We start from the raw sequence: 9,363 nt of genomic DNA, 5'->3' as shown, positions 1-9,363 counted from the left end.
CGTTTTGTTACCTTAGCGTCGCTTGTTCCTTCGTGCAGCTCGATCAGTTTGTCCCACAATTCTTTAGCGTTTTTGTGTGGACCGACTCTGTTTAGCTCTTCTCTTGTTAGTCCGCACTGTAGAGTGTTGATCGCTTTGTTTTCTGTTGACGCTTTTTTCTTGAGATCTGCTGTCCAGTCTTCAGGATCCACTAGGTTCCCGGCGTTGTCCACTGGAATTTTGTAAGGTCTTGTAATGCTCATCCACTGGTCAAAGTCAGTTTTGAGGTAGACCTCCATGCGCTTCTTCCAGTAAGGGAAGTCGTCTCCGTTGAAGAGTGGAGGTCGCACTGTGCTGAATCCTTCTTGTTGGGACATTCTGTGCACAGGTAAATAACCAAAAAATATCTCAAGACTTGGTCTTGGATTAGTAGTGCTGGAAGAAAAAAATTAGATTCGTGTTGCACTAATTTAAATTGATTAGAGAAATATTAAGTTAACGAAACACTAGTTTTTAAAATAAAAAAAACAAAAGAAAATTCACCCCCTATCTGATTGGTGGTTGCACCAAATCAGAGCGGAACTTGGCTCTGATACCACTTGTAGGACCGTTAGATTCGATAGAGGGGGGGGTGAATATCGATTCGAAAAACAAGAGTATAGGCGCAGCGGAAAAGTAAAATAGACACAGTTATTTTACTTCGTTCGGAGCCTGTGACGACTCCTACTCGAAGGCCCGTGGTCCTTGACCACTTTCGTTGGGCAATCACTAGCAATTCGAAATAATGATTACAAAAGAATCGTACAGTGAATGCTAATGAAAACTAAAAACAAAATACCGACAAGAAGGGAAAAGAATGGAGCGTAGTGTCGGAGCTTTGTTGGCGTCGCACTGAACGTTGAGCAGCAAGACCAGCAGCAGAAGAATTCTCAGCTTGATTGTTTTTGAAGCTCCTGCCTGGGGCTTCTTTTATATGCTGTTCCGGGCGCCTGGAATGTGACGTAGCTGCACAAACCGTGATGCTCCACGTGGCGACGACTCGGCTGGATATAATTTGCCTTCCGGGCGCCCGGATCCCTTCCGGGCGCCCGGACCTCCGGGCGCCCGGATCCCCTCCGGGCGCCCGGACCACCTTGTTCCAGAAATCTCCTTTTTCCTGCAAAACAAAGTTAGTCCGAGGCAATATATATCCTGCAAAACAGATTATTAGCACATTTGTAATAGTATGAATTAGCATAAGGTAGTATGACTTAGATTCCGTCTTTCCGAAACCGGAATCTAGTCACGATCTCGACATAGATATCCGAAATGGATCTAAGCCGGATCGACGCCTAATGTCCCCTTCCCGGGAACGCGTCCTCACAGTCACTCCCCTCCAGTGACTTACCTCACTTACCTGCCAGACGTCCGGTCAGCCCGTCGACCCGTCTGGACTTCTCACCAAGCGTCCGGTCAGCCCGTCGACCCGCTTGGACTTCTTGCCAGCTATCCGGCCAGCCCGTCGACCTAACTGGACTTCTTGCCAAGCGTCCGGTCAGCCCGTCGACCTAGCTGAACTTCTTGCCAAGCGTCCGGTCAGCCCGTCGACCCGCTTGGACTTCTTGCCAGCTATCCGGTCAGCCCGTTGACCTAGCTGGACTTCTCCTGCACACTCGATCAAAGTGTCAGACAACAACAAGACTAACTTAACCTATTTGTCATTCATCAAAACCTAGGTTAAATCGTTAGTGCTAGCCGCACCAACACTTGTAACTCTCTTAGCTCTGCCAGAAAAATTTCGATACAGAGCTTTTGAAATTGGGCTGGTGTTAGGAAATAACTTAATTTCAAACTCTACTTCTCTGTTGGGAGATAGTCCAGGTAACTCTTCTAGAAATACCTTTGAGTATTCACAGATTACCCGAACGTCTCCCTGCTTGAGTCTTTCTTGTTATCATTGTCCTTCTAGTTCTAATTACTTAACTGGGGTTTCTGACTCCCCACTATCTTGTCCTCTATCTTAACATCTAGTTATGCCAAGAATAATACTTGACATCCTCTCTATCCTTTCTAAACATACTTATGTACATGAATATAAGAGAAACAAAACTAAAATTGTCACTATTCTTCCTAAGCATGTGTATCAAAACATAGAAAATTAAAACATGAATTTTCTTCTTTCCTAAGCACATATAAGCAGATACTCTATACTGCAAATAATAAAGAAAGCATAAAAGAAAATTAAATACTTTCTTACTTGAAGACGGCAAGGATGGTGCTGATGTGTGATGTTGGAGAATGGGACCTACTCTGATACCAACTGTAAAAAACCACCCTTCTTACTACTACTACTCTCTAAGGATGACCGTTACTTAACTACTAACTCTACTTAACCGGTATGATTAAAAATCACATGGAAACCCTACCGAAAAATTTCGGCAAAATCTCCCCTGTACCGGTGACCATATTCAACAATACATGCAATATATACTCAGCCACAAGCGGCTGGAACACATATCAATCAACCACGCAGTATAATAAATCCAAAATAAAGAAAACAATACCACAACTCATCACACCATATCACAATTCATCTACTATGTCCTAATCACATCACAATATCATGTACTATCTCAAATACTTCTAACATAACAAAAGACAATAGAAACTAGAATACAACTTCTTTCCTAGTCCCAAGGCTTCCATAGTCCTGGCATCACACATCCTTCGAACACCTCCTTGTCGCCTTCCTTTCTATATCTTTTCCTTTCCTGTATCTGCAGTAAGAGGAAATGTAGTCTATAAGCAAAATTTGCTTAGTAAGCGCTATCTAACTCACAAAATCACGAATGTGCATGTATACAGAAAGATCTAGAAACTATATGCTCTAAACGAAAGTAAAGCATAAACATAACTGCTCATGTCAAACTAATAGCAAAGAAAAGCTAAGAAATCTACTCATGCAATACTAATAGCTAATCATGCTATACAAGAATAAAACTGCATACTAGGAATAAAGCTAAACATATGAAAGCTGCTCATCCAATAGGTAAATATGAAAAAACTACTCATCTACTAAATAAACATGGTAGAATAAAGAACTAAACTTGTTGATTTTAGAATTTGTTCTAACTTAATCTTTAATACTTTATGTTTATGTAAAACTCGTTTTACTTGTTCAAAAACTTATACTTATAATACTTCAAAATAATAATCAACTTCTTCTTGGGCCCAGACATAGTACCATCTTATGCGCGTTCCCTAATAGGTTGGGGTAGCGAGCCACCAATCCTAAAAGAGCAGACCTTGGTCTACCAGGGCCAAGACCTTGGAATTGGACACCTGGATTTGTTTAACGACAACCTTGTGAAGTCGGGTACTAGCCTCTTCTTAAAAGTAAAATACTTATAATCTTAATTACTTCTTCTTTAAATGTCTTGGCATTTTAATAGACACCTTGTGTGTCAAGATCCCTAAAGTCTTGACTTTGAAATTTACTTAAGGCCTTGGCCTTTCTCTTTCTTTTCTTTTTCTTTCTTATACTTTTCTTCATCTTTCTTATACTTTTCTTAAACCCAAAATACTGTTAGGGTATCTTTCGTATGCATCTATGAATGAAACTAACTATGTAACACATAATCATGCATAGAATACAAAAGAAATCTGCACATACAATACTTATCAAAAATCTGCACTAATGCTTAACAGAAATCTACATACTAGCTTAATGAAAATCTGCATAATAGCTTAACAGAAATCTGCATACAAGTTTAAATAGAAATCTGCATATTAAGCTTAACTAAAATCTGCATATTAAGCTTATCTAAAATCTGCATACTAAGCTTATCTAAAATCTGCATACTAGGCTTAATAAAATCTGCATACTAAGCTTAACAAAATCTGCATACTATGCTACTAAAATTCTGCTTATTAATACTTTATAGAATCTACATTGATCAACATGTAAATCTCTTTTCTCATCTTCTAACTAAACTTCTATTCTGGACTTATTACTTGCATAACTAAATCACTCACATACTTCTCACCTTTAGAATAAACTAACCTCAATAATCGGTACAGGAATTATCTTCCTAAATATAGAACCCACTTGATCTCTTGAATAAACTAGTATAACAGAATGTTATATTTTACAGACATCTGATCATATGTAGTGAAACCCCATTGAAATAAATCATATAATCTTCTACCCAGCAGCTCTAATGCATGGACTCTTAATCTAGAAGCATAGCTTCAAGTTGTCCCTCTTCTTCAAACCTTTTCAAAGCATAATCGATATCCTGCAAACAAAAGGATTAGGTTCTCTTCACTCTTCTTAATCCGCTGATTTAGTTCTAAAATCTCCATCAAAATACCAATCATCAAGCTAAATCCACCGACAGAATCTATCCAAGATTTTGGAAGCTCTCTAAAGAAACTAAACCATATACTCGTACATATCTAATAGCAAAGAAAACTGATCATGCCCCACTCATAGCAAACATAACCAGAAAATATACTCTTATTGAAAATCTGCATTCGCTAAAGAACTAAACTAAATCTACACTTAATGAAGAACCAAACTGCACCACTAAAGAACAAGATGGAAAATTCTGCACTTAAGCTCTAAAGGAGTTGTTCGTGTCCGGTAAATTGCAAATCAGCTAAAGACCTACAATTAATGTGAAATTTCAGATCTCATACCCACATCAATTAAAAGATTCAGAGAAGACTTCATACAGATTATTCTCATGGTATCACTTAACAGTTCATTCAAAATTCAAATAACATTAGGTAACTATGGAATAGCAATTTCTAAGACATTGCAAAATTCCCATCTCTATGAATAAATCACAATTCAATCACAGATCTGTTGGTTGCTACTCGGAAAACCTAGAGGTTCCACTGTACAAAAATTTTGTACAAAGGTCTGAACCTTTTCCTAGCTACCATGTGTTCTTTTAAATTAAATTTTGGATCGCCTGCGGAACTTAACACGTTTGATCCAAAACTTAATCTATTTGTTCTTTTAGGTTTTGACTTGGATCTCCTGCGGAACTTAACACGTTCGACCCAAGTCTCCTTAAGTTATTAATTCCATTAAATATTAATTTCCATAAAAGGTTCCCAGTACTGACGTGGTGTAACGACCCAACTCCTGGGTGCTAGGCTGTGAGCCAGATCGCTACATTAACTACTGAAACTACTGTGCGGAAAACTGAGCAAATTTGAAATTTGCTAAACTAATTACTATAAAGTCTTAACCTGACATTCTAAGAGTACCTGAGTGTTGTACACATGCTAGGAGAGACAATCTATGCCTCTTGGATGTCCTGCTAGCTGTGATCAGACATTTCAACCGATCCGTGAGTCGATTGAGGCGTCGGAACGATTCACAGATCGTTCCAGCTGATACTGGCACGGTGGCACCTTCTGGATCGGTCGGCTGACCGATCCACAAGCTTACCTCGCTTCTGTACGCGACCGATCCAGAACACCCTGATCGATCGGGAGACCGATCGGTGAGCCTCGATGCTTCTGCTGCGTTACATGCGCGGTGGATCGGTCTGAGGCCGATCCGGTACTGATCGGTCGATGGGCCGATCGGTATACTATGCTTGCGCCTGCGGATCGGTCGAAATGTCGATCACGGCTAGCGAGGACATCCAAGAGGCATAGATTGTCTCTCTAGCATGTGTACAACACTCGGTACTCTTAGAATGTCGGTTAAGACTTTATAGTAATTAGTTTAGCAAATTTCAAATTTGCTCAGTTTTCCGCATAGTAGTTTCAGTAGTTAATGTAGCGATCTGGCTCACAGCCTAGTACCTAGGAGTTCCTACACACACATCGACATTGTGCCTACAGCTTCCAAGTAAGAACATCTCTCACTCGGTTTGTTTTCAGCTTTCATATCAGTTATGTGTGCTTCCATGTTTGCTCTCATGTTGGTAGTTAATTAATTTATGTTTACGGTGATAGTATTTAACATGTTACGAGTAGTTAACTATAACATGATAGCTTAGTTATATATATGTGTTCTGCTATTTAGAAAATGGTACGAGGGCGTCCACTAAGCGGCGGTGAGCCGGCATAGGCGGCGGTTCGGTGCCTCCCGGACCTTCTGACATTAGTGGCTCAGCTACGGCGGTGATTAGGCTGAGCGGCGGAGATAGCCTCCTTAAAGGCTAACCAGCAGACTACTCCCCCACTCGATGCGAACCTCACGACTCCGGTAATCACGGTAGTACCGGCTCGGCTGCGATGCGGTCAGTAGCCCGGTAGCAAGGGCTAAGAGAAGCTTACCTTATCGGTGGCGAGAATTGCGAGAACTTCTCGGGCACCGGCGAACCATGGGATGCTCGGGCATGGTTTAAAACTGGAAAGCACGATGGAACTTCTAGGCCGGAGCACGAAAAGGTGAAGTGTGCCTCCTACATTTAACAGAGCGCGCGTGTGGTGGGGCGGATTAAATCAGTGGCGATGAAACCGGATGACATGGGCCAACTTGAGAAAAGAATTCTTGAGAATTCTTTCATATGCAAGTCCTGAAACCGACACTATGGCGAGTTTACAATTTCGTCGAGGGCAACCTATCGATTCGGGAGGCCGTGAAGAAATTCAGCAGTTAACCCGTCGTGTCCGAACTAGTCATTCGGAGAAAGAGCGATGCGCTTGATCTTGAAGATGCTCGGACCGAGATCGCGATGAATGTGGTGGTGGCGTTCATAGGCTAAAAACCAACGAGGAGCTCGTGAGTAGTGCTCTGATCACCGAGCACTATCAGAACAATATCACCCAGCAGAAGCAGGTTTCCACAGAGCCCAAGGGACAAACTAGCTCAGGTACTCAGCAGAAACAACAGGGACATAGCTCCAACTGGAAGGGGAAACGCAAGGCAAGTAGTGACCCAAAAGGAGGACCAGCTGGAAAACATTCCAGACATCCCAAGTGTGCTACTTGTGGGAAACATCATCCAGGAGTTTGCCGCAAGGGTACGCGAGGTTGTTTTGAATGTGGACAGGAAGGGCACATGGCTAAGCAGTGCCCGAACAAGAACAGTCTTCCTCCGCCTCAGCCGATACAGTATGGAGCTCAGCCAGCCCAGCTACACCAGATGTATGCTGTCTTAGATGGTCCACAGATCAGTCAGGGCAGATTAGAAGCCCCCACAGCTACCACAAATGCCAGGATTTTCTCACTGACCAGAGAGGACGTAGCAAATGCCTCGACAGTTGTCACAGGTCAGATCAGTATTTTTCAGCATAATGCAACTGTCTTATTCGATACTGGGGCAACCCACTCTTATGTATCCAGGGCATTTGCCGAGAAACTAGCAACACCTCCAGAAGTACTCAATAGTCAGTTTCTGACAACGCTACCCTCAGGAGACATTATGGCATCTACGCACTGGCTCAGAGCAGTGCCAGTCATTATAGCAGACAGGGAGCTTTTTGGTGATCTGATAGTGCTAGAAATGACTGACTACGATGTCATCTTTGGAATGGATTTTCTGATCAGATACGGCGCTTTTATAGAGTGCCGTAAACAGAAGGTCATATTCCAACCTGAAGCAGGAGTACAGTTTGAGTACACGGGGAAGCCAAAGAGGAAAGCCAGGAAGTTTCTCTCAGCATTGAAAGCACAGCAACTATTGGATTCAGGATGCGTGGGATTTTTAGCAAATGTAGTCAACACCAGCCAGGACAAGAACCAACAGCTATCAGAGGTTCGAGTCGTTTGTGACTACCCAGCAGTCTTCCCTGAAGAGCTACCAGGTTTAGCACCAGACCGGGAGATTGAATTCGAGATAGAGCTCATTCCCGGCACAAATCCAATTTCCAAGGCACCATATCGCATGGCTCCCGCAGAACTGAAGGAACTTCAGGAGCAATTACAGGAGCTTCTTGACAAGGGTTTCATACGCCCTAGTCACTCACCATGGGGAGCACCTGTGTTGTTTGTGAAGAAGAAGGATGGAAGCATGCGCCTATGCATAGACTACCGTGCCTTGAACCAGGTCACAATTAAAAACAGATACCCTCTTCCCAGGATAGATGACCTGTTTGACCAGCTAAAGGGAGCCACAGTGTTCTCTAAAATTGACCTCAGATCAGGATATCACCAGGTTAGAGTCAAGGAAGGTGATATACCTAAAACAGCTTTCAGGACCAGATACGGACACTATGAGTTCGTAGTCATGCCTTTTGGCGTGACAAATGCTCCAACTACTTTCATGGACCTCATGAGCAGGGTATTCAGAGAATACTTAGACAAGTTTGTCATCGTGTTCATCGATGACATTCTTATCTATTCGAGGCACTCGGGAGGACCATGCAGAGCATCTGAAGATAGTGATCCTTCAGCAGAACCAGTTGTGCGCCAAATTCACGAAATGTGAATTACGGAGACCAGGTAGCCTTTCTCGGTCACATCATCTCCAAAGATGGTGTTATGGTAGATCGGCAAGATAGAAGCGATAAGTAGCGGAAGAGACCGAGGCGCCGGTGAAATCGAAGCTTTACGGGATTAGCGAGCTACTACAGAAATCGTAGAGGACTTCTCGGGATAGCCTCCCACGATGACTCTCACGGGAAGAACAAGAAATTTCGGTGGACGGAGGACTGAGCAGCTTTAGCGAACTAAAGCGGAGATTGACAGTGCTCCTATTTTAGCTATACCAGAAAACACAGATAGCTTCGACATCTACAGTGACGCCTCTAAATTGGGATTAGGAGCAGTACTGATGCAGCAGGGCAAGGTGATCGCCTATGCCTCCAGACAACTCAAGGATTATGAGAGGAACTATCCTACTCACGACCTTGAGCTTGCAGCAGTGGTGTTCGCTCTCAAGATTTGGAGACATTATTTGTACGGAGCTCAGTGCAGAGTGTATACAGATCATCAAAGTCTGAAGTATTTCTTTACTCAGAAGGATCTGAATATGCGACAGCGTAGATGGTTAGAACTAGTCAAAGATTATGACATAGATATCCTCTACCATCCAGGAAAAGCTAATAAGGTAGCAGACGCACTCAGCAGGAAGTCCAGTGCTACCTTATTATCTTTAGCAGCTATGTCACCACCCCTAAGGAAGGAGATTACGGCCTTTAGTCTCGAGCTTATAGTCGGACAACTTTCCACTATGACCTTAGAGTCTACCTTGCTTGGTGATATTCAGATAGCTCAGGATCAGGACCCCGAAATTCAGAAAATCAAGCAAGGGCTAGCAGAATCGGAAAGTGGAGAATTTAGAGTGTCCGCTAGCGGGGTGTTGTATTTTGGCGGCAGACTACGTGTTCCAGATCGGGAGGAGCTACAGAGGCAGATTTTAGACGAGGCTCACAGGACTCCCTACGCTATGCATCCAGGCTCCACCAAAATGTATCAAGACCCGAAGAAGCGCTT

This window comes from Zingiber officinale, chromosome 3A (genome assembly GCF_018446385.1).
Source record: "Zingiber officinale cultivar Zhangliang chromosome 3A, Zo_v1.1, whole genome shotgun sequence".
Lineage (NCBI taxonomy): Eukaryota > Viridiplantae > Streptophyta > Magnoliopsida > Zingiberales > Zingiberaceae > Zingiber > Zingiber officinale.
Note: the sequence above shows the minus strand (reverse complement) of the source record.